We start from the raw sequence: 18,123 nt of genomic DNA, 5'->3' as shown, positions 1-18,123 counted from the left end.
CTCCGCCCCCACCCCAGTCTGATCTATCACCCTCACCTTGACCTCTTTCAACCTATCACATTTCCAATGCCCCTCTCCCAAGTCCCTCCTCCCTACCTTTTATCTTAGCCTGCTGGACAAACTTTCCCCATTCCTGAAGAAGGGCTTATGCCCGAAACGTCGATTCTCCTGTTCCTTGGATGCTGCCTGACCTGCTGCGCTTTTCTAGCAACACATTTCCAGCTCTGATCTCCAGCATCTGCAGACCTCACTTTCTCCTTCTCATGATATTGACTTGAATTACAGTTCAGTGTTGTGAACCTGCTTTAATGTTTAGACTGAGCAGCTTTACTTGATTTTTACTTCTGGCTATTAAAAATCTGACTGTAGTATTTCAGAAGCAGGAAAATTCCTAGTGCCCCAGACAATTTTCCACTTACACTAACACACCATTCCATCTCACTGCAGTTCGTGAGCAGTTCTGGCCACCCTTGAATAAGGCAATTTAACTTTAAGGTACAATTTAATATGTTGTGATTGCCATATTTTGGTAATGTGATATTAGCAACAACTTAGTTACATACCACTTCATTGTATTGAAACTTCCTGAAGTGCTTCACAATAGCAGTATTAAACAAAGTATGATGCTCAGCCACAGAGGAATATTCGGTCAGATGATGAATACTTTGACCAAAGAGTTAAGTTTTAACGTGCCTTAAAGGAGGAAAATGAAAAGATGGTGTAGAAGTGAACGGAGGGAATGTCTTGGGGTCAAGACAACTTTAGCACAGTCACCAATGGTGGAACAGGTATACTTAGAAATGTACAAAGGGCCAGAATTATAGGTCAGTTACATCTGAAAGTCATGGGGCTGAAAAAGATTACAAAGACTAGGGATGGGCAAGGTAATGGAGAGATTTGAAAATACAAAATCTAAAATTTTGAAATCAAGACATTGCTTCATCAAGAGCTGACAAAGATTGGTGAATATGGGTGACAGAGAAATAGGACTTTGCTGTCAGTTCAGATGAATGTTGGTACATCTTTGTTATTCTGTATGTCTCTTCACCCTTTGATTTTAATCTCTAACTTAATTCACCTGGCTCTCTCTGCATTAAATTTGCTACCTGTCATCTTTAAATTTCTCCCACACACTTGCAATCCCTACCTCAGAAATTACAATATCCTCTGGCCTTTATAGATATTTTCTAATGAACCAGTTCAGACATGCTATTATACATCTCTAGAAGAGGTGGGACTTGATCAAAGATTTTCTGGCTCAGAGCTGGATCACTACTTCTGCACCACATTGTAGCCATTCCATTTCCCTGTTTTGATTGTAACGCATTCTGTACCCTGCGTCATCAACTCCATCCCTTTCTACCTGCAATTATCTCGGCCAAAAATCACTTTATTCTCTAATTTTCACACCTGTAAATCAGGAATGGAATTTGTAATTTTGGATCAGTAATCTACAGCTGGAAATTAAATAAAAGCTCCCTTAGATTCTACTGGAGATCCAATAGTTCTTGCATCAATTGCATCAATTTCAAATTGCTGACTGGACAGAAAATCAAACTGGGTTCATTCAAATCCAATGCCATTTAGGTACATCCTGGGTCTTAATATTTAAAGGAAACTAAACTGCGTGAATAGTGAGATTTAACATTATTGTTGAAGTACTTGTAACAAGCTGGCTGACCACAAAAGGAGATGCTTGTCTTGTACAGGAAACATCTGCCACAGTGTTCAGCACAGAGATAAAACTGACAAATGTATTTTGGAAATTCAACGTACCATAATAATATAGTGTGCAAAAATTGATAGAAAATTATAGAAATTAGAAAATGTTCAGGTGAAACAAAGTTGGAGTTTGACATCAATTAAACAAAGATTGAAATTTGGAAGGTGCAGTTTGTGTCAATAGATCAATGGACATTGGATTAACATCACAAGTGCCTCAACTGTTCATTTTGAGATAGTTTTCTAGTTACAGGAATTCCTCTTACACAGGATTATTAATGGTTTGTGAATATTTCCTGTGAACTCGTACATGTTTGCATTTGATATCTCCTAATAACACATTCTGTTTATAGTGTGAACGCCCATCAGACTACCTACTTTACTTTTCATGTGAGACATATTTAAACATTCCTGGAACTATTCAAATTGCTATATCCTTAACTGTTATGTGAAAACAGGGTTTTGAGCTAAAATTCCTGCAAATAGCTACACAGAGTTAGAATTATTGATGTTTAGCTGGAGCTCATGTTGTTGACAGTGAAGTTAAAGGCTATGGTCATTCCACACTTTTCCTTTGTGGTTAATTATTTAACCTAACACACAATCAACCACTAATCATCATATATATGTCAATGTAAGCCTTCTGAGGGTATCTCTTTTGGATTGGAACAGAAGCCTGACACTGGTCTATTGGAGCAGTCCGCAAGACATAACTAGTTAGGTTTTAGATAGTAGAGTTTTCGTTCCTGGAGAGATACCGAGCATGCTTTAATCATGTCAGAAATGTATGAGCCCGCTGCTCCTGATTGTCTATCCACACTTGAACAACTATGACCTGACCAATTTATTTTTCTGAAGATGTAGAGAAAGCAAGACAAGCAGCACATGCTAACATTGACATTTGTCGAAGGAGTGCAGAAGGCAGTGTTGTAGAAAATGCTATGACCCCTGGTCCCACATGAACAGCAGGATTCCTTTAAAGGTACAGCTCAGGCACGTATATTTTTGTACCAGCTTTTCTGGCAGGATTAGTATTCCTGGAGCTATAATTTCTTACTCAGATGCTACAACCTACATTGGCCTCAAATGCAAGTTAGCTTTTGTCTTCTCACATTAAATCTTATTGTATTAAATAGGATGACCCTGGAGATCCATATAGAGGTCTAAATATGGGATAGCGCTTTTAATTACTTCCTGATGCAGAACCAGTTAGCTCTTCACAGCACAAGCTAGCACGCATTTGCTTAAATTTTCTTTGAATTTTATAGGAATGGGGTCAGAAACATACTGCTATCCTTGGAAGAAATGTTAGTCCCAAACCAAACAACATTAAAGGTCACCTCATGTGGACAATTCATATTAGGCGCACTAAGGAAGTAAAGATCAGACTACTGTGCCTCAATTGAAGGAACAGCCATCTTCGAGAGCTGCTTGCAAGTAAAGGGATGGTTATCAGGTTTAGTGTGAGTGGTTACTTTAGTTCATGTTCCTGTATGTTCCTGCTTCAAGAATGCTTTGTATTAACTCAAACACATGATTCTAAGTCACAGGCTGTTTGAACACAATGGACCATAAGATGTCAGAGCAGAATTTGGCCATTCAGCCCATCGAGAATTCTCCACTACTTTATTATGGCTGATGTTTCTCAACCCCATTCTCCTGCCTTCTCTCTGCAACCACTGATCCCCTCACTAACCAAGAATCTATCTATCTCTGTCCAAAATATACTTGATGACTTGGTCTCCACATCTCTCTGCAGCAAAGTGTTCCACAGATTCAGCAATCTCTGGCTGAAGAAATTCCTCCTCATCTCAGTTCTAAAGGGTTGTCCATTCATTAAGTTTCTATATTTGGGTTGTAGTCTCTCCTTTTAGTAGAAAAATCTCTATTTCTACTCTATCTAGGCCTCTCAGTATTTCACATTAACCTTCTAAACTTTGGGTACAGACCCAGTCAAGTCTTCAACCTATCAATTTCTCAACCGCTCCTCATATGACAAACCTTCGTACCCAGGATCATTCTGTTAACCTCCTCTAGGCCACCTCGAATGACAGCACATCCTTCCTTAGATATGGAGCTCAAAACTGTTCACAATATTCGAAATGTTTTCTGACCAGAGCCTTAAACAGCATCAGCAGCCCATGTCTGCTCTTGTACTCGAGCCCTCTTAAAATGAATACTATCATTGCATTTACCTTCCTAACTTCCAAATGAAACTGCATGTTAACTTTAAGAATATCCTGAACTAGGACTCCCAAATATGTACTTCAGATTTCCAAAGCATTTTCCTATTTAGAAAATAGTCTGTGCCTCTATTCTTCCTACCAATATGAATAACCTCATATTTTCCCGCATTGTATTCTATCCGCTACTTCTTTGCCCATTCTCCTACCCTGACCAAGTCTTTCTCAGCCTCCCACATCCTCAATATTACATGTCCCTCCACCTCTCTTTGTGTCATCTGCATGATGTGCTGCAGATATAATGCCCACTGCAAATTGCCAAATATCACTCTGGTTGGTTGGTATATAGGAGCTAGTGAGGACTGCAGATAGTGCCTGCAGGCTTCACTATCTCCTACTTGCCACAAACCATACTGCAAAGCCTCTTCCAACGATGCCCACCTTGAGAAAGTTTTCCTCCTCCCTCCACAAACATCTCAACGAGTCTCTCCACACTTCCAACCGACCTATCACAATCAACTCCTACCTTCGCCCACCTATTGCCATCCCACCTACCTTTCCCCTAGCTCCAACCCCCCCCCCCCATTTATTTCTCAGTCCCCTTACCCATTCCTGATGAAGAGTTATGCCCGAAACATTAACTCTCTCACTCCTCAGATGTTGCCTCACCTGCTGTGCCTTTTCCAGCACCACACTTTATCAACTCTTGGCTTTGAGATGCCCTATTACAGCATCAACTTTACAGATTGTTAGGGCCTTGATCATGAGATTGCCAATAAGATTTACTTTGTAGAGTGTGGAGCTGTTTAAACCCTAGGGCGTGTACTGACCAGAGAACAGAGGCTTTCAAGAGATAATAGTTAACAACCCACTGGCAGACTTCTCAGCTAGTACATTGAGAGCTGGACGCTTATTTGGTTGCTCCATTTCAATGATAAATTTCAGCAAGAATTGAGTTTATTAAGCTGTGTAAATAAATTCTTTGTAGCTGCAGATTCAAATATTGCAAATGTGATATCTAAATACAGGCAAGGGGTAGGAATTTACAAATATGTTGTTCTTTTCTTAGAAAAATGGAGTCATGGAGATAGCCAATTATTGCTGTATCTCGATGGCAACCCCCTGACCAATCAGAATCTACCTATTCAATCTGAGAATTAACAGTGACAGTTCACTGTTCTTGATGCACCTCAATGATGATCCAACCAATCTTCTTCTCATGCCGTATAAAATAGTGTCCCTTTTTTCAAATCTTTATCTTGTGTCCTAATTCTGATGAGTGCAAGACATGAAGCTTCAACTTCTTGTCTCCTGTTGGCAACATTTAAGTTCATACTACCAAAAACCGTTTGCTGTTTTGTTGAGCTGTTAGAAACCAACTTCTAACCCTGTTTTGGACTGATCTTCTGGCAAGTTTTTAGAGGGTGCTTTAGCTTTGAGACTGTTTGGTATTTGAGAAATGTTTAATAACTGTAATGTCAGGTGGCAATTAGGGTTTTCCAATGCGAATTGTTCTTTTTAAAGTGTATATGAATGTTTGATCAAGGACCACAAATAGGCCCTTCAATCCCTCGAGCTTGCTCTACCATTTAATAAGATTATGGCTGATTTGATTGCAACCAGAAATCCACATTCCTGCTGAACTTTGATAATATTTCACCTCTTTCTTACCAAGCAACTATCCATTTCTGTCTTATAAATATTCAAAGAGCTTGTTTCAACCATTCTTTCAGAAAGGAAGTTCCAAAGATTTGTGACCCTATGAGGTCTCTTTTAATGGATGACCCCTTATTTTTAGACAGTTCCAGATTCTTCCATAAACTATCCTGTCAGGAACCCTTAGGATATTATATGCTTCGATTAAGTTGCTTTTTGCTCTTGTAAACTCCAGCAAATACAAGCTGAGCCTGAACAATCTTTCCTCAGAAGACAACCCACCCATTTTCAGGTACCTTGGACTGGTATATGAACTACATAAAGTTGAGGAGATTTGGTACAGAAGCTGAGAGGAGGTGTCCGCATAGAAACATTATGAGAAAGAAAGCTAGAATTTGTATTTTATGCAGTGTTACCCATAGCCTTTGGATGTAAAACTCAGACATCCCACGTTCTTTTGAAAGTGTAGCTATTGTAATATTGGAAACACGTCAGTCGATTTGTATCAAACATTGTTGCAGATAAACTGTTTGTCACTGAAACGAAAGCAAAATATTACAGATGCTGGTATGTAAAATGAAGAGAAAATTCAGAAATACGTAGCAGGCCAAACAGACTCTCTGTAGAGAGAAACAGAGAGAAATTTTTATTTCAATGACTTTTTAACGAGTGATTTTATTTGAGGGTTAACATTGTTCAGGTCACTGAATTTAATACCCCCTGCACTTCTTCAATTCGTGACATGCAACCTTATACATCTATCTGAAAGGGTGACAGGGCTTTCATGTCTCATTCATAAGACAGTACCTGCAATACTGTAGCACTCCTTTAGTCAAGCACTGGAGGAGCAGTGTAGATTTCACTGCTCAAGTCTCAGATTGCAAAGTGAACACACATTCTTCTGACCCAGAGTTATAAGTATTAGCGTTCAGTCACAGCTGACACAACTACAAGCACTATAGGAAATTCAGGCCTTATCTCTGAAACTCAAAGAGAGATACAGTATATCATATTAGAACATCTCCCTGAAATTATCTTTAGCAAGGATGTGATTCACTCCAAAGCTTCAACTTCTGCAACTCCCATGAAATAGGAAAAGGGAATGTGGTGGCAGCACGATGGTAATGACACTGGACCAGTAAACCACAAGCTCAACCCATTGTTCTGAATGCCACCGTGACTGATGGTGAAATTTGAATTAAATGTAAAAATATCTATAATTTAAAATGCTAGGTAACTATTGTTGGTTGTCATATAAACCAATCTGGTTCACTAATACCATTTAGGAAAGGAAATCTGCTGTCCTTACCTGGACTGGACTACATGTGACTCCAGATCTTAAGCAAAATGGGAGGCTCTTAAGTGCCCTCTAAAATGGTTCACAGAGCCAACCATCTCAAGGGAAACGAGGAATGGGAAACAGATGCTAAATAATGTTAACCTTTATTGATTTAATAAGCTTCTTTTGAGTTTGTGCAGCTATAGATTGTATTTAAGTGTCATAATTTGCTGACTGTCTGACATACCCTTTTGGTCACCAATACTGTGAACTGTCTTAATCATATTTGTATCATCGATAGTCACGGGTGAAGTGCCGGAAGACTGGAGGTTGGTTAACATGGTGCCACTATTTAAGAAAGATGATAAGGAAAAGCTAGGGAACTATAGACCGGTGAGCTTGACATTGACGGTGGGTAAGATTTTGGTGGCAATCCTGAGGGACAGGATTTACATAAAATATTTGGAGAGGAAAGGACTGATTAAGGATAGTCAACATGGCTTTGTGCAAGGGAAATTAAGTCTCACTAACTTTATTGAATTTTTTGAAGCAGTAACGAAGAGCATTGATGAGGCAAGAGCAGTGGACATGATCTATATGGACTTCAGTAAGGCTTTTGTTAAGGTTCCTCAAGGTAGACTGGTTAGCAAGATTAGATGACATGGAATACAGGGAGAACTAGCCATTTGGATACAAAACTGACTCAAAGGTAGAAGACAGAGGGTGGTGGTGGTGGAGGATCTCTTTTCAGACTGGACATCTGTGACCAGTGGGGTGCCGCAAGGAGCCACTCTTTTAGTCATTTATGTAAATGATTTGGATGCGAACATAGGAGGTATATTAGTAAGTTTGCAGATGACACCAAAATTGGAAGTGTAGTGGATAGCAAAGAAAGTACCACAAAATACAACGGGATTGTGATCAGATGGGCCAATGGGCTCAGCAGTGCCAGATGGAGTTTAATTTAGATAAATGTGAGGTGCTGCATTTTGGAAAGGCAAATCAGGGCAGGATTATACACTTAATAGTAAGGTCCTGGGGAGTGTTGCTGAACAAAGAGACATTGGCGTGCAGGTTCATAGTTCCACGAAGGTGGAGTTGCAGGTAGATAGGATAGTGAAGGCGGTGTTTGGTATGCTTGCATTTTATTGGTCAGAGCATTGAGTACAGGAGTTGGGATGGTCATGTTGCAGCTGTACAGGATATTGCTATGGCCACTTTTGGAATACTGTGGCAATTCTGGTCTCTTTCCTATAGGAAGGATGTTGTGAAACTTTAAAGGGTTCAGAAAAGATCTACAAGGATGTTGCCAGAGTTGGAGGTTTTGGGCTATAGGGAGAGGTTGAATCAGCTGGGATTGTTTTCCCTGGAGCGTTGGAGGCTGAGTAGTGATCTTTAGAGGTTTATAAGATCGTGAGGGGCATGGATAGGATAAATAGAAAAGGTCTTTTCCCTGGAGTGGGGGAGTCCAGAACCAGAGGGCTTAGGTTTAGGGTGAGAGGGGAAAGATTTAAAAGGCACCTAAGGGGCAACATTTTCATGCAGAGGGTGGTGTGTGTATGGAATGAGCCGTCTCAGGAAGTGGTGGATACTGATACAATTACAACATTTAAAAGGTTAAAAATCACATAACACCAGGTTATAGTCCAACAGGTTTAATTGGAAGCACACTAGCTTTCGGAGCACCGTTCCTTCATCAGGTGATATCACCTGATGAAGGAGCAGCGCTCCAAAAGCTAGTGTGCTTCCAATTAAACTTGTTGGACTACAACCTGGTGTTGTGTGATTTTAACTTTGTACACCCCAGTCCAACACCGGCATCTCCAAATGATAACATTTAAAAGGCTTTTGGATGGGTAAATTAATAGGAAGGGTTTTGAGCGATACAGACCAAGTGCTGGCAAATGGGACTAGATTAGTTTAGAATATCTGGTTGGCATAGACAAGTTGGACCGAAGGGTCTGTTTTCGTACTGTAGATCTCTATGATTCTATGACTCAATGCAAATTCACTGTCATCTACTCGAGTGAGGTCATTCTTCATTCCAATCTGCCCAATCATTTGGTATTACTTGCAATGGCTTCCCTTCCTGTTCTCACACCATTACCTTTGGAAACTCCTAAGGATCCTTGGCCCCCTGTTATCACTCAAATGTAACCTTTAGTGAGATTTTCTGAAAGTACAGCGTTAGTTACCAAAAGTAATTAGGCAACAGAAGGCACGACCATCATGGGAGCAATTAACATATGGGGCTGGCAAGGTTCCAGAACTAGATCAATTCATACCTTGGAGTTCTGTGGCTTTGGGGGCAGTTTACAAAAATATAGACAAATAAGGCTGAAATAACTTCACAAAGGCCAGTATTCTGTCACCAAGCCTCCATTATTTACACTTGCATAGTACAGGACACTGATCCAGCTAGCTCCTAGCATGAGCAAAAGCCCTGATACTCCTGTTTATATCTGTCAGCCAGGATTCCCTGATTGATTCCATCTAGGAGTCCGTGTCTTGCAAAAGACACTCATACTTTTCAAATATCATCCCTGTGTTTGATGAATGAATTAAATGTATGTCCAACCGCCTTGAAGGGGTGTCCACAAACAGCTTATGAAAGGACCAGCATAGTCAACACATAACCGAAACTAGGGTTTACCCAGCCATTCCCACAAATGTGGAGGAGTTGCTAATGGTAATTCAGTAACAAGATGTAGTTTATTATGTAATAGGCTAATGTAACAATATCTTACTAACACTGATTAGGTATGTTAACACTGATTAGGTATTTTCTGGAAACATGGCTTAGATTCCCATTGTGAGAGATGGTGAAACCTGGAATTAAATGCTGACTGTGTAATCACTGTCAATTGTAAAAATCTGGCCTACGTATGACTCCAAGCCTACAGCAAAGCATTGACTCTTAATTGCCCTCTGAAATGGTCTGGCAAGCCACTCTGTTCCAGGGCAATTGAGGAATGGGCAATAATGCTGGTTCTCTATCATCTGCTAGAAAATGGCACAGGCTGATAATATCCTAAATGCCAGTCTTATATACTGGCACAAACCCTTACAGGTATTAATTGTAGCATGTTTCTGGGAATCCTCAACAAATTGCAGATGCTCATGTCCAGCTCCGTGAAGGACAGCCTCCCCACCAGTTTTGCATAAGTCCTCAATACAAGGGATTAGATATTTGTCCAGCTGTAAGAAGCAGTTTACCATTTGTTTAAAATCCCCACAAAGGCGAACTGACCCTTTGGGCTTCACAATTGGCATAATCGGTGCTGCTAATTCTGCAAACTGTACTGGTTTGAAAATTCCTTCGCTTTCTAGCCTCCTGATTTCTGCCTCTAGTTTTGCACGTAAGGCAAATGACATTGGGTTGGCCTTGCAGAACCATGGAATTGCAACCCAGGTCAGCATGTAAGATTGCCTTGGCAACTTTGATAGTCCCTTCCCCAAAAAACCCTCTGCATATTTAATTAGGACTTCACTCAGGCAGCCATTTTCTCATTGAAAACGTTGAGCCAATGAAGTTGAATCATTCTTAACCAATTTTGCCCCCATTAAACTTGGGCCTGAGATTTTTACTACAATCAGTGGCAACTGAACCAGTTGCTCCTCAAAACAGACCAGAATCGAAGTTGTACCCTTAATCTGTAGGGGGTTCCCTGGTATGGTTTCTCAGTCCAACCAAAGTCTTATGCAAAATTTAGGGTTGGAATGCAGTGTGAATTTTGGTAAAGACTGGTTCCGCCATTACTGATACAGCCACATCAATATCAACCTCCTTTAGAACCCAGTGACCATTTATCCAGTGTTTATTTTGATTGGTTCTGATTTGGATGTTGCTAAGCAATTTAACTGTTCCAATCTAGATGTAGGTGGACTTTCCAGGTTGTACATTCTCCTGGATACAGGCCTGTGCTTTCTCTTATTCAATTCAGGCCTAGTGGATCTCTTTTGCTGTCTCGAGTCCACGTAATGGCAGCAACCACAATGGCCTGCTGGCCCAGATCCTCAAGAAAATCTTAACTGTTTGTCTGAGGCTTGCTTTGGTTTGGTGTTTTGTTGTGGGCTGATCTGGAGTTCACCTGTTCAGGATATGTCCTGAGTGAGGCTATGCAATTGCCTTCATTCAAGTGGTGTTCCTCAAGCTCATTTGGCCTGGCGAGGGTGTCCATGTCAGAACATTCTGTAACTCATAAGCTCCAAGTGCCACATTTTCTAATTGCAAAGCCATTTGTAGTGCTTTCTTGAAGTCCAGTTAGGCTTCAGCTAGTAGACGCTTTGCATGGTCACATCATTAGTCCAACATACCAAACAGTCTCTCAGCACCTCACTCAACTCAAAATCACATGACTTTGCCAGTCATCTTAACCTCGTCAAAAATCCCAAAACCTCATTCTGAAACTGCCACGTAAAACTGATAGCATTTCATAATTAGAGGAGGCTTGGGATCATAATATTCCTTAGCTAAATCCATCAACTCTTGAAAGGTTTTAGTGTCTAGTGCTGAAAATGTGTTGCTGGAAAAGCGCAGCAGGTCAGGCAGCATCCAGGGAACAGGAGAATCGACGTTTCGGGCATAAGCCCTTCTTTAGTGTCTAGTGCCTCAGGAAAAGTTAGGCTCCTAATAACGAAAAACGCTGTAGGCCCACAAGCTGTCAGGAGAATTATCCATTGCTTTTTGACTGCCCCAATGTTATTTGCCTGGAAAAATAGTGCATCCTTTCCATACACTGGACTCAGTCTTCGACGGCATGATGAAATGAGTCAAGTTTCCCAAATAGCTGTATGATGCCAGAAATGATTACCCCAACTCAAAGATGACTGGTGCAAACGAATTTTTTCAGGAGTGTTCTTCTCTTGTTGCCACTGATATAACTCCACAAAGGTTGGTATCTCGTCACCAAGACACCCTGCATTTACATGTGTATAGTACATGACACTCATTCAGCTTCCTCACAGCCTGCTCTCAGAGTGAAAGGGTTGTCTGACACTCCTGTTCTGACCTGTCAGCCAGGACTTCCTGATTGGACCTGGTTAACAGCCACAATCGGGGAACTCATATTCTATGAGGTCCACGTGGCTGACCCTGTTCTAATCACTCTAGAGGCCAAGGAGAAATCTGTCTAAAAGGATGAGAACTGTAAAAGATGAGAAAATGCTACAGTGGGAGCCAATGTAGATCAGTGAAATCAGAGATGGTATTGGACATTCCTGGGTGTGAGGTCAGAAACCATCAGCAGAGTTTTGGATGACCTCCAAGTTTACTGAAAGTATAATATGGGAAGCCAGCCAGGGGTGTGTTAGAATAGAAGTAACAAAACAATGAATGATATAATCAATTTGGATCAGTTATACATACTTACCAAAGCTGAAGATTTTACCCATTTATATTTAGTAAAACAAATGAAGCATTTAAAAGAAAATTCTAACATGCTCAGAACTTCAGGATATTTTGTTTTATTTTGAACAGAATAAATGGACTTTACACAATTGTGTAGGTGTAACGGTTGGAAAAGGTAACGGAGGAAACGGACATTGAACACAGCTCATCATTTCCTTTAGAGTTTTAAAAATGGAAAAGTGCTACCCCCTGTGAAAAAAAAACAAAACCCCACAAGTGAGTCACCAACACCTACGGAAAGAAAATCAGAAATTTTAATGCCACTGTGGTTCACCACTATTTTCTTAACTGTGAGAAGATCATTAAGACCAAAATATGATCAGTTACAAACTGAGATACTTTCAGGTACTTTCATAGTTTGGGAAATGATGTGTTTACACTTTAAGTAGAATATAATCCTCATACACCACCCCTTGACCTTATTCTCCAGAAGCAAAGTCGGTGGTGGATTTGGGTCTGAGGAGGCGGTGGGAGCAGTGGGCAGAAGTCCATGAAACAGACTTGTAACAGAGAAGGCAAAGAACTATGGTAGTACTGTGCCCACTCTATTTCAGCCATAACAACAAAGCCAAAGGTGGGTACTAAGCAATATATCTGTTGAACACAAGACTAGCAACTAAAATTGGCAAGCATGCACATCTGAGCAGCATGTATACAATGAAAACAATGCTAACACATAATATGTGATATAGCAGAACATCGACATGATGAAATAGAAAGTTCTGAACAACTAAGGAGTCATGCAATACACAGCCACATAAAGATATTCGTGGTATTGACAGAGGGATAAAGATTGGTCAGGACACTAGGTATAACTATTCCACTTCTTTGAAATAGTGCCATGGGATCATCTACATCCACTTGAACAGGTAGGCAGGGCTCTGATTTCACATCTCATCTGAAAGAATGTATCTTTGATGGTGCACTGTCTTGACAGCGTTACATTTTAATGATTGCATCCATGTCATGGAGTAGGTCCTAACAGAGATCAACCTTTGTACAGCAGAAAACAATTTACCAAGTTTTTTTAAGCTGTATTTTCTTCAAAGAAAGCTTTGCAGGTTTTTCCAGTAGTATTTTACTTTTTGTGAGACACCAGAATTGCAGGCCCTCTGTCTTTTCCAGGGTGTGGGGCCAGTGGGAGAAATGAGCGAGAACAGAGCTGACACTGAGAAGAAATAACTTAGACTGTGGCCAGAACAAAATAGCTTGGCCCTCTGGCTGGTCGATGCCCTGTCTGTTGATCTGTATGGCTGCCTGTACTCCCACAAGCAGATGCTGAACACCAAGTTCTTTGGTAACCAGGCTGTTGTTTCGTTGATATTCAGTCTGTTTTCCAAATCCATATCACCCCATCTAAATCCTTGAACTTTTTTTTATACATAGTCACTGCTGCTAATCAAGATGAGGCTTTTCCTCCTAGCAAGGCAATTCATGGTCACTTACCAGCTGGCTTCCACTACTACTGGGATTTAAATCCACAGTCATGAAGGCCCATGCCAGTGTGCAACCTGAGAGCTTTCACTACTCTGGCTAGCATCCAGTAAGGAGATAGGGGTCCTAAGCTATTCCCATCACCACATCCCGTGTCAGCTAACCCCAGCCCTTACATTCCTCACCAAGTCCTGCTTAACTTGTTCCAGCGATATACCTACTCCCCAATATTTATCTCCACATCCAGCTCCACTGATAATCATAGTTACACATTAGGTCAATCCCAGTAGCGACCACTACTTTCAGTGGCACTAATGAGACAAGAAAGTTGCCATTGATTGGCTGCCTCAAACAGCATTATTGTCCATTCCCAATTGCCCTGGAATTGAGTGGCTTGCCAGGCCATTTCAGACAGCAGTTAAAACTCAACGCTTTGCTGTGGGCCTGGAGTCACATGTAGGCCAGATGTTTACAATGATTGATAGTGGCTACACAGTGGCTTTTAGGCGAGTTTTTAAATCCAGATTTCACCATTTCTCACAATGGCATTCTAAGCCATGTTTCCAGAAAATAAGAACCAAATGTTAATATAGCTAATAATTCTTAGTACAATAATTTACATTACATAATAAACTACTTCTTGTTACTAGGACTCCAAAGAGGATTTTCTGTGATGTTAAATTGGAGGTGAGAGAAGGATTATAGAGAAGGGATATGTAGGCTTACAAAACAAAGAGAAATGGAAGCTTGGCAGAGCAGTTATTTTAGTAATGATACATAGGAGTGGTATAGGAAGGGGCAGAGTACACAACACAATAAAGAAAACAACTAGAATTAAAAGAGGAAAAATGGCAAGATAAAATAAACAACTTTTTACCTAAGGCATGTGGTAGTTGGAACAAAATAAATGACTAAATGGCTCAAATAAAGGATAATGGGTGTGATCTTATAGCTACTGGGCAGACATGGTTACAAGGAGATCAAAGCTGAAAATGAAATATTCAGGAGTAAGTAATTTTTTGAAAGGACAGGCGAGAAGCAAAGAGTGGTAGGATGGCTTCGTTTTACGAGTATGATAGCAAGAAGTGATCTTGGATTGTATGACATAGAATGGTATGGGTAGAGGTAAGAAACAACAGAGGAAAGATGACACTGGCGGGAGTTCACAGACCCCCACAATAAAAAAAAATAAAAAGGTAATGAGGGCATGCACTTGTAATTAAATAGGTGATTTTAATCTTCATACAGTTTGGGAAATCTAATTGGCAAGGTAGTTACAAGGAAGAATTGAGAAGAGAGTATTCATTTTAGTTTTCTAGAACAATATAGTGTGAATCCAACCAGGGATTTTGGATCTAGTAGCTTGTACCGAAACATATTTAATAAATGATGTCAGAATAGAAGATCACTTAGGAAACAGTGAACATAATATTGTAGAATTTGACATGTTCTAGTTTGAGAGTGAGGAACTTGGGTTGGAAATAACTGTGCTAAACTGAAAGAAGAGTAATTGCAAATGAATGAGGGAAGGGTTTGCTGGAATGAACCAGGAAAGGAAATTATCAGAAAGGATGGTTGATGAACATGGCAGATGTTTAAGGAATAATTCATGACTCAAAACAAAGATATATCCCAATGAGGAAGAAGGATTCTATGCAGAGGAAAAATGAACAATGGGTAGTAAGGAAGTTAATGGTAGTTTCAATTATTTTTTAAAAAATGCGGCAAAGATCACAGGTAAGTCAGAGGTTTATGAAAGTTTTAAAAAACAATAAAAAATGACCAAAGAAAATAATGAGACAGAAAATAATCTTTGAGGGCAAACTAGCACGTAAAATCAAAATGGACAGGAAGAGTTGTATATATGCAATTGAGAGGCCAAAGTAAACATAGATCTCATAGAGAACGAGGTGAGGAAAATAATAATGGATCACCAGGAAATTATTTAAGAGTTGAATAATTACTTTGTATCAGGCTTCAAGTAGAAACAATGATAGCATACTAAAAATTCTAAATAATCAAGATTCAAAAGGTTGGTGTGAGGGAATAGGAAATAAATATAACTATCATTACAGAAAATGTACTAGACAAACTAATGGGGCTAAAAGTGGAGAAGTCTCCTGGACCAGGTAGATTACATGCTAAGACATTGAAGGAAGTGGCCACAGAGGCAGTGGATGCCCTGATAGTAATTTTCCAAGAATGCATAGATTTTACTAAAGTACTAAAGAATTGCAAAACCACCTAAGAAACACTCAAAAAGGGAGGTAAATAACAGGCCAGTTATATTAATATTTGTCATTAGGAAATTGTTATTGTCTGCTACAAAGAATATAATAGCAGAATACTTAGAACTGCATAATATAATCAAACCAGAGTCAGCATACTCCATGAAGCAGAAATCATATCTGACAAATGTATTACAGTTCTTTAAGGAGGTAACAATGAAGATAGATAAAGGGGATGCAATAGAGATAATATATTTATAATATAAAATTTAATATTTGGACATCCAAATGGCATTCAATAAGTTAATGCTCTTAATAAGCCTATTAAGAATGTACATGAGGTGGTTGGGAGAGGTGGAAGCATAGTGTATAGAGGAATGGTAACTAACGGATAAAGGATTTCCGATAATGGAGACATTTTAAGGTTGGCAACCTGTAACCAGTAAAATTCCACAAGCATCAGTGCTGGGAATTGTGGATGTACTATCACCCAGTTTGCAAATGACACAAAATAGGTATGAAAATAAATTGCAAAGAAGAAAAAGGGAACTTACAAAAAGCTATGGATTATTTAGGTGACTGGGCCTTAATTTTGCAGATTAAAGGAGAGAAGCATGTCATTATCCATTTTGGTTGGAAGAAAAAAAAGGCAACTTATTAAATGGAAAGAAATTTCAAATAGCTTTAGTGCTAAGAAATCTGGGTGTCAGTGTGCATAAGTTACAGAAATCTAGTATGCAGGAACAGAAGCTAATGAGGAAGGCAAATGAAATTTTGACATTTATTGCTAAAGGAATGGTGTATAAAAGTAGGCAAGTGTTGTGCAAAGCATCAGTGAAACTGCATTTGGAGTGTTATGTAGAGTTTTGGCCCCCTTACTTGAGGAAAGATAAATTGCTTTGGTGACAGTTCAGAGAAGGTTTACTCGATTAGTTCTGGAGAAGAATCACTTGTCTTATGAGGGGAGACATAGTCCAGGCCTGTACTTGTTAGAGTTTGAAGAATGAGAGGAGATGTTATTCAGGTATATAAGATACCAAAGGGGATTGACAAAGTAATCACAGAACAGATGTTTCCACTTGTGGGGCAATCTAGAATAAGTACACTAAGGGGTGGCAGATCTAAAACAATGTTGAGCAGGAATTACTTCTTTCAAAGGGTCATGAATCTATGGGATTCACTGCCAGAGTGAGAGATACCAAGAAACTGAATAAATCGAAGGAGTTTGACAGGCTTTTAATCAATAATTGGGTAAAGGGTAATGGGAAGGGGCAGAAAGTGGAGTTGAAGTCCAAATGAGATATGTCATGATTGTACTGAATGACAGAGCAGGCTTGAGATGCTGAATTGAATGTTCCCGCTCCTAGTTCTTAAGTGAGTGAGCAAAAGCTTGGCAGATAGAATATATTGTGGGAAAACCTGAGTACACTTCCGCAGAAAGAAGTTCTGCACATTATTTAAATGGAAATAGACTGCAGAAAACTGGAACAGAGAGGGACTTGGTAGTCCTCATGCATAAATCACAAACATTTAGCACACACATTCAGTAGGTAATAGAAATTGCATATGGAGCATTGGCCTTTATTTCAAATGGAATGGACTGTAACAAGTAAAACTTGCTAAAACTTTACTAAGCATTAATTAGACCACAGTTAGAATACTGGTCCCTTGTCCAGGGAAAGATATACAGTCACTGGAGGCAGTCCAGAGAAGATTCACTGGGTTGATCCCAAATACAAAAGGGCTTTCTTATCAAGGAGAGGTTGTATACATTGGGATTGTACTCATTGGAGTTTCAAAGAATGAGAGGAGACTTTATTGTAACGTACAAAATTCTTAGAGGCTAGACATAACCTCCAGCAAAACTGTCCCCTTGACTTGTCCGACCTGCCCAGCTCCTTTTCCACCTATCCACTCCACCCTCTCCTCCCTGACCTATCACCTTCATCTCCTCCCCCACTGACCTATTGTACTCTATGCTACTCTATCCCCACCCCCACCCTCCTGTAGTTAATCTCTCCACGCTTCAGGCTGTCTGCCTTTGTTCCTGATGAAGGGCTTTTGCCCGAAACGTCAATTTCGAAGCTACATACAAGGCTCCTTGGCTCCTTTCCTGAAAAACTTCCAATCCAGCTGTGCTCTTCCAGCACCACTGATCCAGAATCTGGTTTCCAGCATCTGCAGTCATTGTTTTTACCAGAGTGTGGAGAG

General features: G+C 40.0%; 1 protein-coding gene across 2 annotated transcripts in view; it reads left to right on the top strand.

Annotated features, from left to right (window-relative positions):
• chrna9a (cholinergic receptor, nicotinic, alpha 9a) overlaps positions 1-18,123 on the top strand; it is an 86,876-nt gene that overhangs the window by 8,773 nt on the left and 59,980 nt on the right. The window contains exon 2 of one of the 2 annotated variants that reach the window (XM_043692614.1): positions 12,681-12,824. The exons of the other annotated variant lie outside the window; for it this stretch is intronic. The gene's annotated coding sequence lies outside the window, so the exon portion shown is untranslated. The remainder of the gene's footprint in view (positions 1-12,680; positions 12,825-18,123) is intronic. 2 annotated transcript variants of the gene reach the window in all.

Source organism: Chiloscyllium plagiosum, chromosome 1, assembly GCF_004010195.1.
Source record: "Chiloscyllium plagiosum isolate BGI_BamShark_2017 chromosome 1, ASM401019v2, whole genome shotgun sequence".
Classification (NCBI taxonomy): Eukaryota; Metazoa; Chordata; class Chondrichthyes; order Orectolobiformes; family Hemiscylliidae; genus Chiloscyllium; species Chiloscyllium plagiosum.
This window is presented reverse-complemented; position numbering and strand designations above follow the sequence as displayed.